Source organism: Cydia fagiglandana, chromosome 22, assembly GCF_963556715.1.
Source record: "Cydia fagiglandana chromosome 22, ilCydFagi1.1, whole genome shotgun sequence".
In the NCBI taxonomy this organism is placed as follows: domain Eukaryota; kingdom Metazoa; phylum Arthropoda; class Insecta; order Lepidoptera; family Tortricidae; genus Cydia; species Cydia fagiglandana.
The window spans coordinates 2,768,756-2,796,314 of record NC_085953.1 but is presented as its reverse complement, the minus strand read 5'-3'; the positions used below and the strand labels follow the sequence as shown (position 1 = coordinate 2,796,314).

Below are 27,559 nucleotides of genomic sequence, written 5' to 3'. Positions count from 1 at the left end.
CAAATCGCGCCGTACATATATTTCGTCGCTGATCTAATCCAAATATTAATAATATATCCTTGAAACTGGATCATTCTTACACACCCACATCGCAGCACTTAAACTTATTTCAAATCCGAAATATACAGTAGTTTACCCGCCAGTCTCGTATGGGACAAATAAAAACTGTCAACCGACGATATACGACCAGTGGAGCGCACTCGCAAAGCATTATAGGATGTAATAAATATAACCACTCTGTTCTACCATTTGGCCGACACTGCTATGTACATAATTGCAGACTTCTGGCCCGTTCTGTTGGAAAAAAACGTTATTTACATATGTAAGTCATGATTAATCGTGTTCTGTCTAGTGCCCTGGATCTAGACAAGGTTACAGTATCGTGCCAGACGTCTAGCCTAGTAATCTAGCCTAGGGAGTGGTTTGATCTTTTTAAGGGATAGATAGGTTTTTGGGTTGCAAGTGGGCATTTTCGTGATATATCGGTGTAAAGATAATGGAGTCTAGCTACCTGATTCGAACTTTAAGATACTTCAATTAGTAGATCTAGAAACGATATGGATTAGATGTGATATTTAAAAATTTCGCGTTTTGAACTCATATTAACTCACAAACGCCAACAACGTAAAGAGAGACCGAAGCCCTCTTACACGTATACATACAACGCGTCTGGCCAACTCTATTGTAACACCTGCAGAAGAGTCTTTAGGACCAAGTTCGGCCTGGCCAGTCACATTCGGGCCTATAACAGGCGTAATCCGTAAACTTTTTTGAGGTCACCGTCATCGAAATCGATGAGGAGGACTATATAACTCACAATTGAAATTGAATAAATTTCAATTGAAATTTCATTTGAATTTGATTGAATTTTCATTTAAATTGGTAATTGAATAAATTTTGCGTTAGACCCGTCTATAAATGTGAGTTAATATAAATTAGATGTGTCAGTGTCAAAAGTGACTTTTTGGTTGAAGAACCGTCACATTTGACACTGATATTTATATCTAATCCATATCGTTTCTAGATCTATTAATTGATTAATATTAAAGTTCGAATCGGGCCGTAGGAAATGGTCCTATCGTAATTGTAAAGGGAGAAACTAAGTCTCTTCGTATTTTTTGGTACATATTGTTAGTTTATTATTTATTGTGGGTTTCTCGGGAAAATGGGACGGGTACCGCCGTGACGGGTTGCCTAGTGGCCCAGTGCTATAACCGCGAAAATCGAAGTTCGAATTGCGGGCATTTTTCTCTGTCACTCTAATTACGCCTTCATTGGAGTAAAAGTGAAAGATCCCCGCTATTTGCAAATTTCGGTTTTCGCGGTAACCCCTCAGAGTGTGAGCCACGTAAGCTGAAGGCCTACCGCGAACCATGTTCGACGTGTTGCCTCCCTGACCATGTCACACTTACGTATGAATTTACAAGTGCGACAGAGACGCATCACATTGAACGTGGTTCGCGGTGAGCCCTCTGATGACGCTAGTTCGATTCCGGCCTCCGCCACTCAAGGGCTTGATGACTTTTTCTTTCTTCTTCTCTGTCGTATCGCTCTTGACAGAGCGGTCGTGGTCACGTTGAGGCGTCCGCATCGGTAGTAGAGGCGGACACAGCTCTTCGCACGATCTTCCGCCATCTCTCCCTGTTGGCAGACTGTCTGCTTTCTTTACTATATGACATATGACATTTATTTTATAATTTAATTTTAATTTTTATTGTTTTTTTATAATTTGTGTTATGTTTGTGTTGGGATGCTCTTTAAATTGTTGGCTGACAATTTTCTGTGTATCCCACTGTTGTTTTAGTTGCGGGGATAATAGTATTTTCTGTTTTTAAAAACTTTTTTTTTGTAAACCATTGACATGTTAGGCTCATTTCTCAGTTCTTTATAACTAGTACATACTTCTCGTAGTACCGTCGCCATCAGATATATCGGAGCGGCCAAGGTGCTATCAAATATCTGAACACGCCTCTATTGCCGGGGCGTTAGAGAGCGTGTTCAGATATTGTGGACACCTTGGCTGCTCCGATCTATCTGATGGCGATTATAACAACATACGTTGTATTGTAATCACATAAGTACAGTCAACTGTAATCATATTTTACTCTGCGAAGGCCGCAAAAATATGTGACACGCTCTTATGGCTCTACAAATAAGATCGTGTCAGATATTTTTGCGGCCTTCGTTGTGTAACATATTATTGCAGGTGACTGTACCTAATAGTGTTTCCAACGTACGTGTGTCAAAATTGTGGGTAGAAATTCACGTTCATATCCTTTTACCACCTGTCCACAGTGTCCACCATCATGAAAGACAAATAGAGTTAGACCGTAAAAAGTCTGCAGCGATTTTGATAGCCCACACAGTGCAAGTGTCATTTTAAACGTCAAGCTTCTATGAAATTATGACGTATAAATAACACTTCCACTGCGTGGACTATCAAATCCGCTGCAGACTTTTATTGGTGCGACTATAAAACTTAGAATATACCGAATAAGATACAGAATACACACTTAACCCTTTGAACGTCAAGGCTATCGTTTGCGCCTTTTGAACCTTAATAGAATGCACGAAGATTGATATTAGGCTGTAACCACGCGCGTTTACTTGTTTGGCAGTCAATGGGTTAAATATAAATAATTTTAAAAATAAATGGAAAAAGCGAAATGACTCATAATAAAATTTGGTTGAGAATTTAAAAGTTTGACAATACTGAGAGAAAAAGTAATAAAATACCTTAAGGCGAGGTGTGTCCAGAGTCCAGGCTGATTGTAGTATTTTTCCATAACCGCTAATGTTGCTTTGCTAGTTGTTTGAACTACGGTTACTAATTATTCGTTTACTTAAAAGCTAGATCTAAAATCTAATCTAAAATTTCTTAATTCAGCCTGGGCATACCTCACCTTAAACAGCAGTATGTTTCTTGTACTATTATAATCTACTGAATGTTATTTCAGTGTTCATAATGGATTTTTGCTAATATAATTTTAATTAAGTTGTTTTCAGAAAGCATTCAACTCATGACCTGAAACCACAGGATTTGAAATGGTAAGGAAAATATTTTTTTTTTTGTTAATAAGTATTAAGCTTATTATATATTTAAGTATTATAGAAATTAATAGATACAACGGCAGCAATAACGGCATCGTAACAGTAATGCAATGCAATAGAAAAAAAGTTAACCTATGAAAGGAAAAAAAACCTAAAAATATCTACTGAATATGAGCGAATGAGGTCCATCCCATCTTAAAGGCCGGCAACGCGCTTCCATCCCTTCTGGTGTTGTGGGTGTCCATGGGCGGCGGTAATCGCTTACCATCAGGTGATCCGTCTGCTCGTTTGCCTCCTATTTCATAAAAAAAAACCGGGCAAGTGCGAGTCGGACTCGCGCACGAAGGGTTCCGTACCATAATGCAAAAAAAAGCAAAAAAACGGACACCCATCCAAGTACTGACCACCCCCGACGTTGCTTAACTTTGGTCAAAAATCACGTTTGTTGTATGGGAGCCCCACTTAAATCTTTATTTTATTCTGTTTTTACTATTTGTTGTTATAGCGGCAACAGAAATACATCATCTGTGAAAATTTCAACTGTCTAGCTATCACGGTTCGTGAGATACAGCCTGGTGACAGACGGACGGACGGACGGACGGACAGCGAAGTCTTAGTAATAGGGTCCCGTTTTACCCTTTGGGTACGGAACCCTAAAAAGAAGAATGACCGTAGGGCGACTGCTAGGTCGATGGTAGGTTGGCCTCTACAAAGTAATTGGCCACTCTTAACAAATTAAAAAATAACAAGCCTATTGGAGCCTTATTGTTTGAAGCAAATACTATGTAATAGCCAATAACTAGGAACCAAATTATTTATTTCATCGCGAAATACGTAAGGCACTGGTCCCACCGCGAGCTAGTACCTAAGCTATGAGCTATCGGCTATAAACACGAACAAAAGATAAGCACTCCCGTGTAAATAAAAGAGACATGGCGATATTTATAGCTCACCGCTGGGCGAGTAACTATAAATATTGCCGTGTCTCTTTTATTTACACGGGAGTGCTTGTCTTTTGTTCGTGTTTATAGCCGATAGCTCATAGCTCACTAGCTCGCGGTGGGACCAGGGCCTAAAAGCTACACTTTTTTCTGAACCTCATAAACCTTATCAATCTAAGGTACTTTACATATGATCTGATAAATCGCTAGTAAAGGGGTAAATGGCAAATGGCAAATGGCAAGTAAAACGAAGGGTTACTCATAAAAACGTCCATGGGAAAGAAAGATTATACCTCGTATTTTTGCCAGTGTCATTGTAGAGAGATTTAGAATTATGGATATGGTATTTTACGTATATTTATTTGCATATATTTTTCCGGTAGTTTTATCTTTTTTTTGATCTCATTCAATCAGTCAAACTTTTATTGGTAAAATAGAAGTATTTTATACTTCCCGCCATAATTGACAGATTTGGCGGCAAGACAGGACCCCTATTCGACAAGCGACATTTGACGTATCGTGTTGATCTCCCGTTGATGTGGGAAAAATCATAAGTTCTCGAATACGTACAATGTCAAAATTTGACATTAACAATCCACAGTTAGGGTGACAAGCAAACCAAACCGAACCACCCTTAGATTAGAGTTGAGTTTTGGTTGTACCAAATGATATTATCCACCGTTGATGGAATCAACACTCAGTATGCAATAAAATCAACTGTTGATTTGACGTGGATGCGAAATCTGACAGTTGTACATGTCGAATTTGGCCCCAGATATGACGGACACATCTACACGTAGGTTTATCTAATATTGGTAGAAACTCATATCTTATTATGACTTATGAGTCTGGGCTATAACCGCGAAAATCGAAGCTCGCAAATTGCGGCCTATTTCTCTGTCACTCTAATTACGTCTTCATTGGAGTAAAAGAGAAAGATCCCCACAATTTACGAACGTCGGTTTTCGCGGAGGGTCTAAAATTTGAAGAACAGCCGGCCTAGCCAAGGTTACAATCGCTATCGCTTCGACAACGAAAAGCATTATGTCTCTCTATCACTCTTCCTCATTAGTGTGACAGTGACAGTTGCGTTTCGATCGCTACAGAGCGTAAGCGATTGGCATCTTGGCTACGCGGCCTGGATCGTTTTAAGAGACTTTGCTCTAAAAAGTTTCGTCTTCAAGTCCCACAGTCGAGTAGTTTGTCGAGTCTTTTTTTTTTATTAACTTAATAAATGTGGAAGATTCACTATCTCCATCGAAACTACTATTCATGCTCTTTTTTCTCTGTAAGTACGTTTTTAGTCCATTCATTTTAATGTACATTTATTTTACCGTAATAAATAAATAATTTATATCGATTCCACTTTCTATATTTACATAGAATCATAAAATGCGTCTAAATACTATATTTTATATAACTGCATTGATAGTACGCAAACATAACATAACAAAAACAAAAAACGGTTCATCAAAACCATCAAGTTTTAATAAAACGTCATCCATGTCCACATAAAATTGGGTAACTGTCAATTGACCTCGTAAAATGTCAGATATACAGCCAAGGCGAACCGAGGGAAATCTGAAGGAATTATATAAGCGTCCGGACTTCTAGAGGTCGTCAGGAGTCGGAGATTATTTGGTTATCTGTAGTTCTGAGTATAGGAGTTAGAGTATTGGGAGTTGTTTTTATAGGATTCCTTTAGGTACCCTAAATGCGAATGTAACATTAGGACTTTAGGATCGATCTTTATGGTGGTGATCTGTATGGTGTGGTGTTGTTGTGGTGGTGTTCAGGGCGTCCAGGGCCCGATTCGGATTTATAATAGACATCTATTAGATATTTTTAGACATCACCAAGATACGATAACGATATGTTTAAGATATCTCACCTGTCAAATTTGACATTTGCGCGATTCTGGACATACTCCTGAACGATTTCCACAGGATATGACTTAGAGATTCAATTCATATCTAATAGATATCTTACTCTATCTAACGTAAAAGTGACATTGGTTGCCCGAATTGCGCCTCAAAAGAGAACTAGTTGATATCTAAACTATAACGTATCTAGAATGGATCTAGTACGTGTCGTCTCTTGTGAATATCTTGAAGATCGAATACCACAGCTAGTGTAAATTTCATTCGAAAACATTTCGAAAACGTGATTAAAAAACCGGCCAAGTGCGAATCGGACTCGCGTTCTATGGGTTCCGTATATTACTTAATTTTTAACACTGTATTTTTTTATGTGGAACGTGAATGAAATGTCTTTAAAAAACCCGTAGGGTTTGAATCAAAAACTAAGTTAATAAGTCCGACTCACGCTTGGCTACACATTAGGTTTTCCTATCCTATACTATAGGTTAATAACTATTTTGTGTATTTTTTTCTAAATTTTAGACCCAGTAGTTTCGGAAAAAAGGGAGGAATGGTCGGACAGACAGACAGACAGACGCACAAGTGATCCTAAAAGGGTTCCGTTTTTTTCCTTTTGAGGTACCAAACCGTAAAAAGAGACTGTATTGCCTATTGTAATGATTATTATTTTGTTTGTTTGTTGTGATGATTATTATACTATGATGTCGACATTTTCTTCTCCCAGCCAATTCTCTGGCCATTTCCCATCTCAATACGGTTATGTTAAGTCAATAACATATCAAAATGCATGATTTACCGATATGGGAACAGTCGATCGGGCAGTTTGATATATTCGTGAATTATTTTATTCATACATGTAGGTATATGTATTCGCAAAATGATGAATAGATTTTTCTCTTTAAATCTAATGAGCGACAATGGTTTTATCTCTGAATGAGTAGTTAAGTATAGTAGTTTTATAGAATGCCAAATGAAAAGAAATAAACCGGCCAAGTGCGAGTCGGACTCGCGCACGAAGGGTTCCGCACCATTTCGCAAAAACGGCAAAAAAAAACACGTTTTTGTAGGTATGGGAGCCCCACTGAAATATATATTTTATTTTGTTTTTAGTGTTTGTTGTTATAGCGGCAACAAAAATAAATTGTCTGTGAAAAATTCGACTGTCTAGCTCTCACGGTTCATGAGTTACAGTCTGGTGACAGACAGACGGACGGGTAGACGGACAGATGGACGGACGGACAGATGGACAGCGAAGTCTTAGTAATAGGGTCCCGTTTTTACCCTTTGCGTACGGAACCCTAAAAACGCATCGGGATGCTACGAAAAGTCACATGACTATTTCCATAAATTTTTCAAGTTTCGATTGGCGTTTCTTATTACCGATTGTCATCTTAGCTAGCCCCCCAATAATATCAAAATAATATAAAGATTCAAAAGTTCCAATGTTGCTTTACGTGACATCCTATGTCTATGATTATCATACCTCGCAATCGAGCTAGCAAAACCGTAGCAAATGACAGTTGAATGTAAAGGTTAGCGTTCATATGTCATGAATCATCATCATGACTCATGATAACATAGTCACTATTTTTTAAATTTTAAAGTTAAATTTGTGTTTCAGGAAAGTAAATTATTAAATTACTTCTTTAAATTTTTGTTTATTTGATCTCAATTTGTTTACTCTTAATTTGAAATACAAAATAAATTCTACCTACTTATAACGTAATGATGTGTGTATGTGTATAGCACAAGGATGTAAATACCTTATTTAGCGTAATCACACGCAAACAGATCTTAAATAATTAATTTAAAACATAGTTTTTGTATTTGACTTAGTAAATACGTATATATACGTCAACCTTAATGTGCAACTGCTACGGTTTTGCTAGCTCGATTGCGAGGTATGATAATTATATATATCATTCACAATTGCAATAATACAATTTCAGATTTGGAGACAATAGCGGCTGGTGCGGACGGCGTATGGCTGAAAGATGTCTGTGTAAGTAAAATTTTGTATTTATATTAATTGTTATATTTATAATATTAATGATATGAGTATGACTTAAGTACTAAATGGAGCATAGGGATGACCCACGCTAGACCGGGCCGTGTCCGAGCCGGGGCGTCCGACATGTCATTTTTTATGACTAGAGGGCGGAGTACCGGTGGCAAATTTCACACAAAAGGTATGGAGTCGTTTTTATAATTATTATTTTAGGCTTGAATAATAAAATTATTCATTTACCTAATGTACTTAGTATGGTACCTACTCGTAAATTGGAAGTAAGTACTTAACACTATGCACTAAAATTCCGATAGAAGAAAGTTTTCTGGTAATAGATATAGTTAGGACTATTTTAAGCCTCCAAGGAAGTGAAACCGTGCGAAATAAACTCGAATTGGTTCTAGATAGAAACCCAGATGCTGACGAATTAAGGAATATGATTACATTGGAAAATTATAAACAAGTCCTTAAACATGCAACCATGACATCGGTAGATGTAGAGCGATCGTTTTCCACTCATAAATGGATCTTCAATAAATTAAGAAACCGATTCACTCCGAAAAACCAGGAACATGTGGCCATAGTCCAGTCATTTTATAACATGGATACGCACTTAAGTGTAGATTGTGAGGAGGACCTCGAACACATAATTCCAGTCCTCAATTGTAATTGAATGGTCTTGAAAATAATATATCGTTTGGCAGGTATAACTTCTTAGTCTAGTATTTAGTACCTAATGATAATGTTTTGATAAGAAAACATATTATTATGTATTATAGATATTAACAACATATTACATTATATTTGTATGCTCGTAAGATAATTTCTATAAGTTCCTAAAAATTATTACGCAAAATTAATCATTTATTCGTTATTTATTTAATCATAAGAATACTTAGGCGACTCCATACATTTAGTGTGAAATTTGCCACCGGTACTCCGCCCTCTATTTATGACGGTTGATCGGTGATCACGTGGTGCTTACCATAGAAAACTAAGCTCCGGAAGCTCCGGCCACGGCCCGGTCTAACGTGAGTCATCCTTAAGGGCTGATTTAGACGGCGCGCGAATTGTATACGATTTTAGTTACGACTAATGGTTACATCCAATTAAATCGACCAATCAAATACCGACATGTAATGAAACTCGCATGCGAGTTCTCGCACCGTCTAAATGAGCCTTAAAAGCATAAAAATATGGCCCAAACAACTCAAATGGTTTTCATTTCATTTCATTTCAATACCATCTATAAGTGGCGAAATGTCTAATAGGCTTAAAAAATAAGTTTTTCACCTCAGCAGCTCGAACAAGAGTACTTTGCTTCTTAAAAACAGTGAGCAAAATGCGATTTTGCTCACTGAGTCATTTTGTCTCACTCAGTGAGCAAAATCGCATTTTGCTCACTTAGTGAGACAGTATGAGTGAGCAAAATCGCATTTTGCTCAATGAGTGAGACAAAATGTCATTCAAGTGACTTTTATAGTCAAATTTCAACATGCGGGGTCTAATACAAGTTCGATATACTTGGGTTCTATTATCTCTGTCCCTCTAGGTATATTCTCACTGCTTAGGGTGAAAAATTTTGTGTACTACACGAGATCAAAGTTATTTACATCTCGTGCGCTTTTGAATCCCTTACTACGCTCAAGATTCTAAATTAGATTCACTCGCTACGCTCGTGAATCTCTATTATAGAATCTTTCGCTTGCACGGGACTCAAAATAAGCACTCGAAGAAATATCAAACTTTGATCTCTTGTTGTACAAATAACTATTTTAAAGGTAGTAGTAGTAGAAAAACACTTTATTGTACAAAATTCATAACAGTAGTCCGACAATCTTAAAGTGACATTCTATTTCCAACTGCAGCTGCAATACTGTTCATTTTACTATGGAAGTTGACAATGACAGCGACGCGTTTCCATAGTAAAATGAACAGTATTGCAGCTGCAGTTGGAAATGGAATGTCACTCTTACTCTACGCGCTAACATACTAAACGGTACTTGATCGTGACGTCACTATCAATATCGATAACATGAGTCGATATTTAATTAACCACTAGCACTGGTACGTTTTTGCCCCCGAATAACCGGGGGCAATTATAATAACTTCTAAGGGTCTCCCCAAATATATCGACGCGCATTCGGCAAAAGCCGATAGGAAAAAGCTTTATGTCCGCGCAATAAGAGCGAAAAAGTCGTCGAGGCTTTTGCCGAATGCGCCTCGATATATTTGGGAAGACCCTTACCAAACATCTCAGTTGAAGACTAAACTTATAACTTCATTAAGTCCCACTTGCACCACTAACCCGGGGTTAACCGGTTAAACCGTTAACCTAGTGTCAAATTGTACGAGTACTGGTAACCCCGGGCTTAACCGGTTAACCCCGGGTTAGTGAATGGTGCAAGTGGCCCCATAAGAACAGTAGGTAACCAGAAAAACCGTTATAATATTTTAGTAGCTCTACTTATACTTTGAATTAGAGATGGGCTGAATATTCGGTAATTATTCGGTATTCGGCATATTCGGTATATTTTTTTTATTTTCAATGTTCGGCCGAATAGTTACGTCTACGCATCGGCTAATCTGTGGCCATGAGTAAGCCCACTCATAATATAAAAAAAAAGTTCGGTTTGAACTGCCGATTATTTACCGAATAAACAAATTCTTTTATAAGAGCGCCCGCTAGCTGGTGCGGGTGCACTTCGCGGTCAGAGGGGCTACCGCGAAAACCGAAATACGCGAATTACGGGGATCTTTCTCTTTTACTCCAAAGAAGGCGTAATTAGAGTGACAGAAAAAAATGCCCGCAATTTGCGAACTTCAATTTTCGCGGTTATAGCCCAGGCGTGAGTCGGTTTTCCGTTTCTTTTCATAAACATTCCCGGCAGGTCCAGAGGGGAAAGGTCAAAAACACGTGCGGACTGCAGATCGCGGACATGTAGGGTAATTCGCCAGTAACTGGCCACCTGTTATAAACTGGCCACCCTAAACTAAAAACGAATTCTATTCACCTATAAACATAATTCATTTTAGTATAAGGTGGCTAGTTATTGAAGGCTGGCCAGTTATTGAAACCCTATACTAAAATGAATTCTATTTATAGGTGAATAGAATTCATGTTTAGTTTAGGGTGGCCAGTTATTGGCCCGTGGCCAGTTACTGGCGAATTACCCTATGAACTTGTTTTCAGCGTTTTAGGCAGTTTTAGCCCAACCGAATATTCGGTTCGGTATGTGCTGAACCGAATATTCGGCCGAATATTTGTATTCGACAAAGTCCATATTCGGCCCAACTCTACTTTGAATCAATAACCGAGTACAGTGGGAGAAAAAAGTCGTTGCATTTTATATTAGCAGTAGATAGAGATACCCTAAACAGAGGGTTGCGTAACGCCCGTGTGTGGTCTAAGTAATAAGCGGTGGCGGGTGAATATTGTTTATATTTCTTCTTCTTCTTGATCGGGACACTCTTGACAGAGCGGTCGTGGTCATCATTGGAAGTCTCCCTTTGTGACACGTTTGACGGCTCGCCTCCACTCCTCCCTGACGGCTGCGCGTTTAGCGCATTCGTGCAAGGGGCCGTCCATTGCTGCCTTTATTTGGTCCGTCCACCTCATGGGCGACCTTCCTCGCGCTCGGGTACCTTCTACTCTGCCCTGCACTACCAGTCGCTCTATGGACACATCTCCACGTCGAGAAACGTGTCCAAAGAAAGTGAGGATGCGAGCTTGAACGATGGAGGATAGACGCTGCTTGATGCCGAGTTTATATTTAATGGCTTCCTAATCTAGTCGTTCCTACGAGCAGGAAGACCAGGGTTCGAATCGTGGTAAGGGCATTTAACTATCTGATGTGTTAGTTGCAGATATTTAGATATTTGTCCCGGAGATAAAGATGTCTCACTTTAGACTAGGCCGGAGCTTCCGGCGCTTAATTTCCTATGGACAGGTGACAGGTGATCACGTGGTGCTTTCCATAGAAAACGAAGCGCCAGAAGCTCCGGCCCGGACCCGGCCCGATCTAACGTAAGTTTAACGTAAGACTCAATGGCAAGTAATAATAATATTAGACACTTGGTTTTCATATTCACTTTGTAAACTCGCACTGTGACAAGTGGCAAAATCGCTATAAAGTTCATTTGGGGGAATAATATATGGGGTGATGCAACGGATAGTACGAATATTGTTTTATGCCCAATATTCAAAAGATATTCCTACTTTTTTGAAGCTTTTTCTTATTTCTAACGCGTTTAGTCTTACAAGGAAAATCATTATCGTTGCGAGTTTTATGGCGTTATTAACATAAAATTACGTTGACTATCGCAACGTAAGTTTAAATGGAAAACAGTACAAACTCAACCTAATTTAATGCTTTAATGTGTATGTGCTTCAATATCAATATAAAAACGTTCAACCTGGGAAACCAAGCCACTCGAGAGGGTAACATAAAATAAATAAATTCAAAGAATATAAACAAATTATTCGCGCGAGTGTGGTAAAAGTATTATGATAAATTTAATTTTCTTGTCTTCCGCCCCTTGCCGCTGTATAAAAAGAAATCCTATGTTAAATCAATCAAAAGGTACGTTTTTAGGGTTCCGTACCCAAAGGGTAAAACGGGACCCTATTACTAAGACTTCGCTGTCCGTCCGTCCGTCCGTCTGTCACCAGGCTGTATCTCACGAACCGTGATAGCTGGACAGTTGAAATTTTTACAGATGATGTATTTCTGTTGCCGCTGTAACAACAAATACTAAAAACAGAATAAAATACAGATTTAAATGGGGCTCCCATACAACAAAAGTAAAGTTAAGCAACGTCGGGAGTGGTCAGTACTTGGATGGGTGACCGTTTTTTTTTTTGTTTATGTTTTGTTTTTTTTGCATTATGGTACGGAACCCTTCGTGCGCGAGTCCGACTCGCACTTGCCCGGTTTTTAGTGTTCCGTACAAAACTTTGTTTACGGAACACTTATTTTGTGTCATTTCAGTCCGCATCAAACAGATATTCGCAGCAATACCTAGTGGCCAAAGTGAAAAAAAGAGCAACAATGTGTAATAAACACATACATTTTTTAACAAACACGTTATTATTATTAATTAAACATAAATAAAGGCCCTTACCAGGATTCGTACCCGGGACCTATACTACCCAGACCTATACTGAGGATAACATTACATGATCAAATAATGTAGGTTAAAGTCAGGTCGTTCAGTGACAGATTCAGGCGGTTTTGTATTTAGTTGGTTAAGCAATAAATGTTATCACTACCCGAAAGTATACAAATCGTTTATTTACTTTTATTTAAATACCTAAAGATACAGACTGTAGTCTAGGAAGCCTTGATATTTGGTAACTTTGACTGTCACTATATTGATGCTGACTGTACAGTGATCAACATTTAAACAATACTTTAGTATTACTTTACATAACAAAAATTAGGCAAGGATTATCATACAGCACAAATTAAAGGGAAAACCCGAAAATTGTATATTTATACATACTTCTTTGATGGCAAAATATTTGCAGTTGGTTTCAGTTTGTACCTCAATTACAAATCAATTACAATTCGTATTCGTTAAATCACTACTTAGGGCATACTCAAAATTCCTGGACTAACCACTTAGAAAAAATAAGTCGTCTCATACAGTGTGGAAAGATAAGTCGGGCCCTGGAGGGAAACTACCTTAAATCCTTAAGCTGGCTCATTTTACTTAAAGGAGACCATTCCTTTATTTTTAAAAAGAAACAAAACTGCATTCAAATATTTTCTAAAACTCGCTTGCCTCGCCCGGTACTCGAACTAAAAATTGCAAAAATAAACACTCGCAATTTTATTACACTAGTCAATACAGTTAATGTTAATGATAACAATTCTCTAGGAAACATAAGGTCTTACACTCGTTTGTCGTACAAAATATCCATAAAATCTAATATTTAGTACTCAAGATTTTTTAGACCACCAAATTGACGAAAAAAATAAAAACTTTGAATGCAGTTTTGTTTCTTTTTAAAAATAAAGGAATGTCTCCTTTAAGTAAAATGAGCCAGCTTAAGGATTTAAGGTAGTTTCCCTCCAGGGCCCGACTTATCTTTCCACACTGTATATCAGAATCCAAAAACTTTCAGTATGGCCCACGTATTCGTTGCATCACTGACTATACGCGTACTCTATTTACCAGCATGACAATCTAATCATTTAAATTTTGTGGTTAAAATCGTCACATAAATTAAAATATGCCTTCCTAATTATGACGACCGGTCTGGCCTAGTGGGTAGTGACCCTGCCTGCGAAGCCGATGGTCCTGGGTTCGAATCCCAGTAAGGGCATTTATTTGTATGATGATACAGATATTTGTTCCTGAGTCATGGGTGTTTTCTATGTATTTAAGTATGTATTTGTATATTATATATATCGTTGTCTGAGTACCCACAACACAAGCCTTCTTGAGCTTACTGTGGGACTTAGTCAATCTGTGTAAGAATGTCCTAAAATATTTATTATTTATTTATTATTTATTTATTTATGAATGGTTACATTGTACACTAAAATTACTTTCATTATTAATAAACTTAGCATTTTGTTCATGTAGTAGCAGACGCGCAATTTACACGCAATTGCTCCATTTGTGTTAAAAGATTTTTCTATTCACTAATAATGTCACGATTTTAAAACATTACAGATAATAGGTAATAATTTCAGTTTATATGTAAACAATGCAGGCTTCGTCAGGAGACAAATGCAAATCAGCAACATGTTTAATTCCACCCAAACCAACGACAATACAATCTACAACCAGGCTTCGTAAATTTTACATAATATGAATTCAAATCCGTTTACATTATTTAATTTAATGATTTAGGGGCTATTCATAAATTACGTCATTTCAAATTAGGGGGGGGGGGTCTGGACATCGGATGGATCGGATGTAGCATGATGTAGGAGGACACGGGGTCATTCGAAACATGATTTGGGGGGGGGGGGGGGGGGGTCAAAATTCTTCAAAAATCGATGACGTAATTTATGGACAGCCACTTATCGCTGGTGCCCATGACATAAGCTTAAGCACAGACCATCAAACCGCTGTCGCCTGTGCCTTAGACCTCAGCGCACTTGGGCGCCGGCCAGAGGAGGCGTGCAGCACGAATCTGACTCCTCGCTATTCGGCCCCATACTGCTCCGAGATTGCACGCAGATTTTATTTAACCGCGCATTTGACCCATTAAAGAAAATTAAGGCTTGAGTTTGCTTTAAAATTGTTAAGAGTATATTCAACAGTAAAAATATGGATAGGTAATTAGGTACTTGGAGAGTAAAACTCTTTAAAGTCGAATAGTCTTACAACCAGCTTCAAAGCACGAACGTTAAGTCGTTCTTTTTCTAACAGATGGCGTTAGTAGTAATACAAAGTGTTATTCCTTTATTTTATTTTTTTTCGGTTATAAAATATTTTTATGTTTGATAAGATAACAGATAACACATCTAGATATGAATTTAAATAACTATGTTAAATCTCAAACTTAACAGTACGATAGTTTTTCCGTAAAGTGTACCACAAGAATGCATAGATTGTTAGTACACTAATTATTTTATTAAGAATATATCCTACCTTTACCCGAAACTTTTCTACTAGTATTAATTATAGTCAAAAGGCTTACCTATAATTATGTATTTTACAATTTATATATAGTAGTGTGACTACTTAAACACAAATCAAGATATTTAATAAAATTATTTGAGTTGATACCAAAGTTATATGACCCGATTGCTTGAATTTATCTGCACATCCTCTTCTTTGTAAGATTTTAAAATGAGTTTCTTCACTCTAGTATGTATAATACTTTCAATCGTGGAATTATTTGCACGAGAGCTTGCAGAAATCAACCCTTTCACTGCAATAAATATATTTCTCAACGGTTAAAATCTGAAGCGTCGCTAGTGTCTCTAGATTGGTTTCAGTCTGCGCTCCGCTACTCGTAAAATTTACTATCGATCTGGTGACTCACGAGTGTAGATAGCTGAGGCTCAAATAAAGACTTAGAGAACTTTCTTACAAGCAAAGAGAATTAAAAATAGAGGCTTATTGTCAAAGTAAGTAAAATTTTGGAGTCATAGTAAATACAAAAGTAAAGGGAGTAGTCAGTTTTGTAGTGACAATACGCCTCTATACCAAATTCTCTTTGATACAAGCTTACAATGTCTAAAACACTCATAGGTTCACAGGTCTAGAATGACGCTTTAAGTGTTGCAAAAGGGATATCACGTATATGAGCATTTAGGTATATGAGTGCAAGAGAACTACTAAATTTCTGATCTCAATTAGATTTAAGTTTCCATATTGTACGCCTCTCTGAGACAGGATATGAAGACCGTTATAAATTAGAATAATATCCTATGTAACTCGTGATCAACAATAAATAATTTGATTGATTGATTTAAATAAATGAAAAAACCGGGCAAGTGCGAGTCGGACTCGCGCACGAAGGGTTCCGTACCATAATGCAAAAAAAAAAACGGTCACCCATCCAAGTACTGACCACTCCCGACGTTGCTTAACTTTGGTCAAAAATCACGTTTGTTGTATGGGAGCCCCATTTAAATCTTTATTTTATTCTGTTTTTAGTATTTGTTGTTAAAGCGGCAACAGAAATACATCATCTGTGAAAATTTCAACTGTCTAGCTATCACGGTTCGTGAGATACAGCCTGGTGACAGACGGACGGACGGACGGACGGACGGACGGACAGCGAAGTCTTAGTAATAGGGTCCCGTTTTACCCTTTGGGTACGGAATCCTAAAAACGTGAATTTTTAAGCTTCACATCGACCACTTGAATGTACCAAAACTGTTAACGGACTGGAAAATACGAAATACGAAAAATTCAATGGATGGGATCCCCCGTCGTCGTTGTAAATTGATTATAATTATTATAATGGGTAATTAATTGATTAGGTATATCTTCCTATAAACAGATATGAATAAATCAACGATGATCAACTTTGGCCAACGTAGGACTCGAACCCACATCCTTGGATTGCCGGCCCAATGCGTTTATGCGTTACGTGATTATATCTTATTGATTGTAATTATTTACAAAAGAAAATAATATACACTGTCACATATTATTCCAGAATTCAATGGCCGGGCGTATAGTAATAAATAAATTTGACGTTCATAAGCGCATTGTAATATGCCTACTTGAATAAACTATTTTTATCTTTATCTTTTTTTTTATCAATACTTCCTAGAGTCAGACGAAGTTAACTATGCAACGTCTTTGATACCACAGAGTGTGGAAAAATTCTCATCAACGTCATACTTCTATAAAATTAAGGCGTTTAAAATAACACTTTGTAGTATCAAAAACGCTGCAGAGTTTGGTCGCACTTTTGATATTTGACAGGCAATATTTGACATTGTAGATCTAAACTACTACCACCAGTTATGACATTGACAGATACGCTCGCGTCTAAGTAACATACTTTCTATGCATCTCGCTCGTATCTGCGTATTAGTGCAAGAGAGATGTATAGAAAGTAATTTACGTAGACGCGAGCGTATCAATGTCAAAACTGGCGGTAGCCGTACAGTAGAACATAATAGCCCCTCGCCGTATATCCCCAACTCTTATTTAATACTTAAAAGAACACAATAAAATCCCAAACTTCTCCACAATAATTATGCCTCTCACATTGGCGACCATTCGGAATATATCAAAATTATGTTTCGGCGGAGCAATAAAATTTCGAAGTTGAATCTCTTTGCATTTCCGTTCGTGGAATTGAACCGCCATGTTATACCTACTGGATTTTCTTTAGAGGAATGTAGTCTTTATGTCCTGGGTTTAAGGCTTATAAACGCGCCGGGCTTATATCGATTAGGCTTTAAGACGATGTTATTTTGGAGCGTTTGCGTTACTTACGTATTTATGTAGGTTTATATTTAAGTTGTTTTAATTTAAGTAGTCTAAGATCCAGTTGCACCGACCACATTTGACAGACTGATGAACGTCAGCCGGCGCGCCCCGGCGCTTTACAATGAAACTTTCCATACATAAAAATTCAGCGATAGCTTTAACGATAGAAACAGTTTGGTGCAACCGACCCTGAGATGAATCTTACAACAAATTAGTTATTGTAAAGTAATTAAACAAATAATTATCAGTTATTATTGTAAAAATATATATTATGGTAAGGTTGACGACACATAAAGTGAGCCGATTTGTCGAACAAGTTTAAACAAGGTCGGCTCACTTTATATTTCGTCAACTTTACTTAACTATCTACTACTTAATTAGTGTTAAATAGGCTAAAACTATTATTAGGGTTCCGTACCCAAAGGGTAAAACGGGACCCTATTACTAAGACTTCGCTGTCCGTCCGTCCGTCCGTCCGTCCGTCCGTCTGTCACCAGGCTGTATCTCACGAACCGATAAAAATGATAGCTAGACAGTTGAAATTTTCACAGATGATGTATTTCTGTTGCCGCTATAACAACAAATACTAAAAACAGAATAAAATAAAGATTTAAATGGGGCTCCCATACAACAAACGTGAATTTTGACCAAAGTTAAGCAACGTCGGGAGTGGTCAGTATTTGGATGGGTGACCGTTTTTTTGCTTTTTTTTTGTTTTTTTTTTTGTTGCATTATGGTACGGAACCCTTCGTGCGCGAGTCCGACTCGCACTTGCCCGGTTTTTTTATATTCAGAATCACACAATAACATATACAGATTTAAGTAATTATATATTATCGTTCCGCTATACATGAGCATTATACACTAGGTTCGGAGCCGATAAATCGTGTCTTTGCCGTCAAGGATCTGGGCGTAGTGTTCGACGCACGGCTGACGTTTCACGAACATATTTTTTCTCTTGCCAAGAGTTCCTTTCAAAGGCTGGGTTTCGTAATCCGAAACCTCCGTGATTTTCATGACCCGGTGGCCATAAAAATGGTTTACAATGGTCTAGTAAGGAGTAAGCTAGAGACTTCGTCGATCATATGGAACCCCTACGAATCGACGTATGCTTTGCTGCTTGAGAAAGTTCAGAAAGCGTTTCTAAGGTTCCTTTATAAAAAAATATTCGGATTCTATCCGTACCTGTACCCGACAAAGTATCTTCTCGGCTCCCTCGGGTACAACTCCTTGGAGGTCAGACGGAATCACCAACTTTTAGTCACGGCATGCCGAGCCTTGCGTGGTGAGTCGGACTGTCCCGAAGTTGTCTCTGGTCTCGTGCGTCTGTTTGTTCCGGACGTCCCGAGGATGACCCTCAGACCACGACAACGCGACCTATTGGCCGTGCCGCCGGCGCGCACCGTATCGCGCAGGAACTCGCCGCTGCCCCGCGCCCTCTCACTACTCAATGCGCTCCTGGCACCTGGCATCGACACCTGAGTGCGACCTATTTGCTTGGCGATGGACGGCAGTGTATAGAGAATGCTTGAGATTCTGTGAGGCGATGGATGCTAGGTGCTCAACTGTTCCAATATAATTTGTCAAATGTAATGTGCTATTATTGTTGTTGTTAAAATAATTGTTGCTTTTATAAGTACTTATTGTTATTGTTTTTAGTCTAAGTTTCGTGACGCATTGGTTTAACTGTAATGTCATGTAAACATTTTTATCAATAAAATAAATAAATAAAATAAATAAATTATATATATCGTTGTCTGAGCACCCACAATACAAGCCTTCTTGAGCTTACCGTGGGGCCTATAGTCAATTCGTGTAAAAATTCCTATAATATTTATTTATTTATGCGTGTCAAAGAACCTCTGTTAATTGAAGCTCCGGTTTCCTCTAGGTTTATTTATTTTTCATAATAGCTACCGCTTATGACTTGGGCCGCTGTAAGATATCGGAAATAGTGCACGTCCCAGTAATGAGCGTATTGACTCGCGGGCGCGACTGTACGGACTGTGCCGGCGGTTGACCTTTGACGTGGCGATTGTACCGGCTACAGGGTGCTGTTTTATCCACTAAAATTATTTAATTACCCATAATAATATTTCTACTTAAACGATTATGATAAAATATATTTTAGTCCGGATCCCTTTGTTTGTCATAATTATTGAAAGTCATAATGTAATGATTGTCAGATTATCATTAGTCATAATTCTGAAACAGTTAACATTTCAGGGTTTTCATAAGGTTATCCTATAGATAAGTTAGGTTAGGATAGGTTTGTTTTATGGCAATCCTGAAAAGTTAAGTTCTGAGAAAAACCAAATTATGACTAACGAAAATGCGGACAAATCCTACATTATGACTTAACTTTATGGGAAACAATAGAGGCCTATTTTAGTCGGCCTCTAAAGTACACCACTTTTTATCATAAAACCAATCACATGCACCTCCATACAATTACAATTAGCTGAAATATGACGTTATAATTACTGATGACTGTGATGGGCTGTCGGAAAGTTTCAGAATTGCGAAATTTCCACAATGAAAAAATTCGGAAACTTCTCATATTTTTGTATGAATATTTGTCCAAACTGTTTTTTCATTAAATTCATATGATGTTTTCCTTTCCGAAACCTTTTCCAACTTTTTTTGACTTGCATATCTGTAGTTACATGAAATAATCAAGTTATTAAGATTTGGTGTTGAAATTTCCCACTAAGTATTTCATGAAGATTTCTTAATAAGATCTTGAACCTAATGATAAAGGAAGACATGGGCCAACTAAACCAATTCAAATAAGTAAATAATCCAAATCGGTTCAGACATCTTTGAGAAATCGAGGAACAGACTTTTATTTAAATCCCAAGAAATATATTTTCGATAAGTTTTTATTTAGTTTGTTTAAGGATTGTCTCATTTCAATCATAGACAGAGAGAATCATCTTTGTCTTACACTAGTACTTAGCACCCAAAAGAAAAGGATGAGTATAGTTTTCCTGGTTCCTCCTGACTGACAAATTGGTTTGACCAACTATTATGAAAACTTCTCATCACGATTCCGCCCCACCCTGTAGCTGTACAATGGCGGACAATGTAACGCCACGCGATCGAGATGCACTGGCGAGCACGAAAACTGCTGAGCGGGCGATTTATGCAGTACAGACAGAATAGATAAAATATATATAGTGCAGTGCGGATATGGTGGTCGTTCTTGTCTACGTGACAGCGTGATAAGACGGTGTCCGGTGTTTCTCACCCACGGGGTTAGAAAGTGACAGTTATTTTATCACGTGGATAAAGATGGATAAAGCTATCCATAATACGCCGGCAGAGAGCAGTGACGCTGTCGAATGGAATTTACTCTAGCCTCATAAGACCCAAGGTCCTACGTATAGTACTTCTTCATCATCATCATCATCATCTCAGCCATAAGACGTCCACTGCTGAACATAGGCCTCCCCCTTGGACCTCCATTCGTACCGGTTGGAAGCGATCCGCATCCAGCGTCTTCCGGCGGCCTTAACAAGGTCGTCCGTCCATCTTGTGGGTGGACGTCCTACGCTGCGCTTGCTAGTCCGTGGTCTCCACTCGAGCACTTTTCGACCCCATCGGCCATCTTCTCTGCGCGCAATGTGGCCTGCCCATTGCCACTTCAGCTTGCTAATTCGGTACTTCTTCAATTCAATGAAATATCAGTCATATTCATTGGGACAGAGTCGCTTTTGCATTGTTTCGTTAAATTTTCAAACAACGCAAAATCAACTCTGTTTCTTACACTGTAGGTTCAAATTTTAGTAGGAAATCCAAGTTTTGGATTTTTAATTTGTATGGTTGGGCCTTAGGATATGGGACTGAGCTACCATGCTAGCACCACAGAATTCGTATTTCTGTGGCTACCATAGATTCTTCTCTTTGCTTTAAGCGCCATCTATCATATTTAGAATCATAGAGTACCAGACTATCTACACATAGATAGTCTGTTCTACATAGATCTGGCTCCGTAGCCACTCTTCAATGCGTATACTGCTACAGATGTAGCGTATAATTATTTTCCATCCTATTTTCTGGGGAGCTGGGATTTCCTACTATTCCGTGTTTAACTCTAAAGAGAAATGAAACAACAAATTATCATTGACAAACTAAATTCATACATGCGAGACACTTTTTATGTATAATAATCAATGTGCCACATATAAAAATAAGCTTTTATCCAGGTTTAAACTTCGATTTCGGCCCTACTCGCCCCATTTTACGATACCGAGACTGACTGATATAGCAAGCTACATTCGTAGATACGTTTAAGTGAAAATACGATGGAAAATAATTATGCACCTCTGTAATTATTTATGTTGTCATTAATATTTAATTTTATCTAATTTCAGGTGTCACAGTCCAGAAATCGGGAGAGCTTCGGAGCTTGGACTAGCCCTACTGAAGACGGCATGACTCCTTGAACAATAGTGAATAGAATCAGGCGTTACTTTGTGGAAATCTATATTAATTAAAACCAAAATATTACTTTGCTAATCCGCGTTAAAGGTAACGTGCTAGTCAATCGGTGCTAACCCGTTATACTTACTTGCGTATTTTTTTACATGCAATTAATGTTCCCAACCTCCCACCGCAAAAATAAATACGCAAATAAATATAACAAACCACCACCAAAAGAATAATACTCGACACGTGTTTCGCCTCTCTACGAGGCATCCTCAGGAGATGTTGACAGTCTGACGCCCGGCAACGGAAAAATTGAAAAAAATTGAATTGATTTTGATTTGAATTGGAATTGTGTTTCCTAGCCTAATTTATTTGTGGATTTAAATCTGTGCCGTGTACGGCGGATGAATCTGTCTCTGATTATCGGAACTGTGATTTTTGATCTAAGCCAGCCCATTACGACACTTAGGGATCTGTTCCAGCGGTCAAATAGTTACTTACAATTCTAATTGATTCCCGGTAATTGTTTTGCCAACATTAAGATAACTTACGGCGTATCAACGCAGCTGCATCCTTGATTGTATGTCGCAAGGAAGCTAGTGAAATAGGAAATTATTCAAAATTACCTGATTTAATATAGTTACTTACTGTTGCCCGCAGTTAATATAAACATTGTACAGGGTGGAAAGATAAGTCGGGCCCTGGAGGGAAACTACCTTAAATCCTTAATTGGCTCATTTTACTTAAATGAGACATTCCTTTATTTTTAAAAAGAAACAAATCTGCATTCAAAGATTTTCTAAAACTCGCTTGCCTCGCTCGGGACTCGAACCGACTAAAAATTCCAAAAAATAAAAACTCGCAATTTTATTCTACTAGTCGATACAGTTAATATTAATGATAACATTTCTCCAAGAAACATTAGGTCTTACACTCGTCTGTCGTACAAAATATCCAGAAAATCTAATATTTAGTACTTAAGATTTTTTTAGACAATCCAAATTTAAGAAAAAAATTAAAATACTTTGAATGCAGTTTTGTTTCTTTTTAAAAATAAAGGAATGTCTCCTTTAAGTAAAATGAGCCAGCTTCAGGATTTAAGGTAGTTTCCCTCCAGGGCCAGACTTATCTTTCCACCCTGTATATGTACTTACATTTGTAAGTTTTTCAAGACTACGGGTATGAAATATTGTGTTAAATTATTTTAAATGCTCGGTGTCAAAATTTTAATTTTAATATAACTCATTATTTAACCATATATCAGTCAATTTAATAATTTAATGTTTTACATACTTACTTATAATTAACTCACATTTACTCACACTTATATACTGGTCGTGATCGCGGCTGACCAGTGAAACCTGCGTCGAAACTATTACGCGGATACGAGGTTCCGCAGCAGCAGGGCGGTGGAGAAAGAATACTCACTGTTCGCACAATGCACATGAACTTTATTATCTAGTAAATAATATATGTTAATACAATTATGGGAGCTAAAGCTTACGCGTCCGACCATCAACGCAGCCGAAACCAAAGAGAGAGGGAGCAAATAGAGTAGCAACATAGACTAAAGAACATAAGGTGTCATTCACACATGCGTACATTCATTGGTTGGTATTATAAGGGTGTACATACAAGATTCAATTTTCTAACACTTCCCCTCACACTTATAAGACCAAATGTCTCATGCTTAAACACAACATAAGTACACAGAACACTATACAAAACTAACATATGTTGTCAATGTGTATTGGCACATCCCTGATAAAAGGCTTGAACTTAATATAATATCAATTATATTAGTTAACATTTACAATAATGCTTGCCCTAAGTAGAGACTAACTCTATCCATATACACATTCGTATAATAACATGCTTTCACGAGACACAAACATGGACTGAGTGAAGAAAGAATGCATGCTATTTTTACGATTGCACATGTACATTTGTAAACAATATAAACGATTATATAATGATTTTACACGCACATAATGCAAACATGCCTACTCATTTAACTCTATATTCATGCTTTGAATAAATTTAGAATGTTTATAAAGACTCAGCGGTTTGGTAAGTACATCGGCTATCATTACTTCTGTTGGTAAGTATTTTACAGTTAACACATTATTATGTACCAAATCTTTTATATGATGATACCGTACATCTATGTGTTTGGTACGCTTATGTGAATATTCTTTACAAAGTAAAAGCTTGTGCGCACTCTGATTGTCATTGAACACAGTGATGTTAGGTTTCACATGTAAAATTTCAAACAAAATATTTTTGATGAAACATAGGTCTTTACATACATCATTAATTGAAATAAATTCACTTTCAGTAGAACTGAGTGCTACACAACGCTGTTTGCGTGATTCCCAATGTATACAATTCGAGCCTAACTTTATTACAAAACCAGTATAAGAGCGTCTATCTACATCATTAGCCCAGTCGGCATCAGCATATGCAATTAAATTCAATTCTCTACTCTTTATGAAATATAAGGAATAGTTAATTGTTCCCGCTAAATACCTTAAAATCCGTTTTGCTGCAAGCCAATGACTTTTATTAAACTTTGAATTATACTGACTTAAATGGCTACAAGCATATGCTATGTCTGGCCTGGTACAAACAGCTAAGTACATCAAGGAACCAATAAGTTCTCTGTAATTATAAGTTTCATCACATAAATTTTCTCCTTCAGATTCAAATTTACAACCTACAGACATAGGTGTAGAGACAGGTTTACAATTTTCCATATTAAACCGCTTGAGTACTTTCATAATATAGTCGCTTTGATCTAACTTTAATACATTTCCCTCCCTTACAACATTGATGCCCAGACAACTTTTTAAATTTCCTAAATTCTTACAATGAAATTCACTCTGTAGTAAATTAAAAAGATTATTTTTACAGGATTCGTTATTCGAGAAAATGTAAAAGTCGTCTACATAAAGCGCTACTACTACTAAACTATTTTTATCTTTACTTATATAGATACAAGGTTCATGTTTACTTTGAACAAACCCATTTTCACACAGTAATTTATTTACTTTGTTATTCCAAATTCTACTAGCTTGTTTAAGACCATAGATCCCTTTTTGTAACAAACAAACTTTATTTTTATGGTTATTATTAAAACCTGGTGGAAGCTCCATATAAATGGTTTCCTCAAGGTCTCCATTGAGAAAAGCTGTGGTCACATCAATGTGATCTATGCTTAAATCATACTCACAAGCTAAAGCAAACAATATTCTCATTGTACTATGTCTTACAACTGGTGAAAATGTGTCTTTATAGTCCACACCAGGGACTTGTGTATAACCCATGGCAACAAGACGCGCTTTAAATTTATCAAAGTTACCTGATGCATCTGTTTTGATTTTATATACCCATTTAGACTTTATTACGTTCGTATTATGTGGCCTATCAACTAATCTCCAAACTTTATTAGCTATAAGAGAGTCAAACTCACATTTCATTGCGGCAGACCATTCTGCACTAAGGGGACCAGTGACAGCATCCTTATACGATAAGGGTATGTCTAGGCTGTGGACAGACGCAGCATCGTGCGCTACCATGGAGTAGTCTGACGTGTAATCAGCATACCTTTTGGGTTTTTGTGACCTTGTAGTACGTACGGGACGCGAGGAATGTACAGCCGGCGCATCAGCTGGGGGCAGGGCTTCCCCTGAATGTGACGGTCGCGGCGACAGCACTACAGACTCGCTCGACGAGTCACCTGAGCCCGAAGTAGAGCAGCCTGGCTCCTCATTCTCGCTTCCGGTACAGAATTCCTCAGAATCTGAAAACACCATGGAAGAATCATTAGGTTTTTGAGTACACATTTGTTTTTCACTTCCTGGGTTGCAGATTGGAATTTGCTCACTTTGAATAGACATTGAATCCACATCAGTTTCACTAGAGACTAGATTTTCATTACATTGACTAGGGATTTCAATTACATTATTCTTATTTAGATTCTCATTATTTTTATTAGGAATTCCAATATTATTATGACTAGATTTATCGTTATCATTAGAAATAAATTCAAATTCATAAAATATATTCTCATTGTCAGATTGGTTAAAACTTAATTTATGTAAATTGTTGTAAAATTTATCTTCTAAAAACACAACATTTCGAGACAAGATCACTTTCTTAGGGTTCAACGGATCCAAAAGCCTATAGCCTTTTGTCGTTTCACTGTAACCAACAAAAATATAAGGTTTGCTTCTAGGATCAAGTTTGCGACGATTTTCTTTAGGTATTAAGGAATGGGCAATGCAGCCAAAGACGTGAAGATGCCTGAGGTCTGGTGTAGAACCTGTCCAGAGCTCTTCAGGGGTACGTCCCGACAATGCACTTGTTGGACTCCTATTCTTTAAGTATGCAGCAGTCATAACTGCTTCACCCCAAAAACACTTGCTGAGACCAGCTTCATATAGCATACATCTAGCCTTGTCAAGAAGAGTCCTATTCAGTCTCTCAGCAACACCACACTGCTGATGGCAGTAAGGAACACTCTTCTGATGAACAATACCTTCTCTTCTAAGAAAATCAGCAAAACTTTTGTTACAATATTCAGACCCAAAATCTGTCCGAAGAGTTTTAATTGGCAATCCTAATTGTTTTTCTACTAAATTCTTGTAAGTAATAAAATGTTTAATTACCTCGGATTTATGACGCATGAGGAAGATGTGTGACTTCCTGGTGTAGTCATCAGTCATGGTAACCATGAACCTCGCACCTCCAATGCTGTCTTCTTGAAACGGACCTGCTACATCGCTATGCACTAGTTGCAAAGGTACGTGTGCACGTGTAGCCTCGCCCACGGGATACGGCAAGGCAACTTGCTTCCCAAGCAGACAGGTCTCACACTTCGCTCCAGAAGTTTCCTGAAATTGTATACCAGTTGCAGGATCATCCCTTAGAGTACACATGCTTTTAAAGCTGAGGTGACCTAAACGGGAATGCAGAAGTTGAACTGGCAGAGAAGAAACAGCTACATTAGCACTCTGTGTATCTTGCCTATTATGCAAAAACATGGAAGAGTGCACTTCTTGCGAAGTTCCTTTTCCTTGACTACACCCATCCCATTCATATAAACCATTCCTATTAAATGCTGAGGTAATAGGGTTGCCATGAATTTTACAACTATTGTATATATTACATTTCTCTTTGGTAAAAACTACAGTATAGCCTACATCACACAATTTACTAACAGATAATAAATTAGCAGTCAAGTTTGGAACATATAATACCTTATTAAGTTTATCGATGACGCCTCCCACTGGCAGTTCCCCGACGCCTTCAGCCGATATAGAGTCATC

At 37.7% G+C, this 27,559-nt stretch overlaps 1 long non-coding RNA gene across 1 annotated transcript; it reads left to right on the top strand.

Moving 5' to 3' along the window:
• The first annotated feature begins 2,029 nt into the window (after positions 1–2,029).
• On the top strand, positions 2,030–23,596 carry LOC134675565 (uncharacterized). Its single transcript, XR_010099769.1, has 3 exons — positions 2,030–3,048; positions 7,822–7,874; positions 22,175–23,596. It is a non-coding gene; the product is annotated as an uncharacterized LOC134675565 (long non-coding RNA).
• The last annotated feature ends 3,963 nt before the right edge of the window (positions 23,597–27,559 follow it).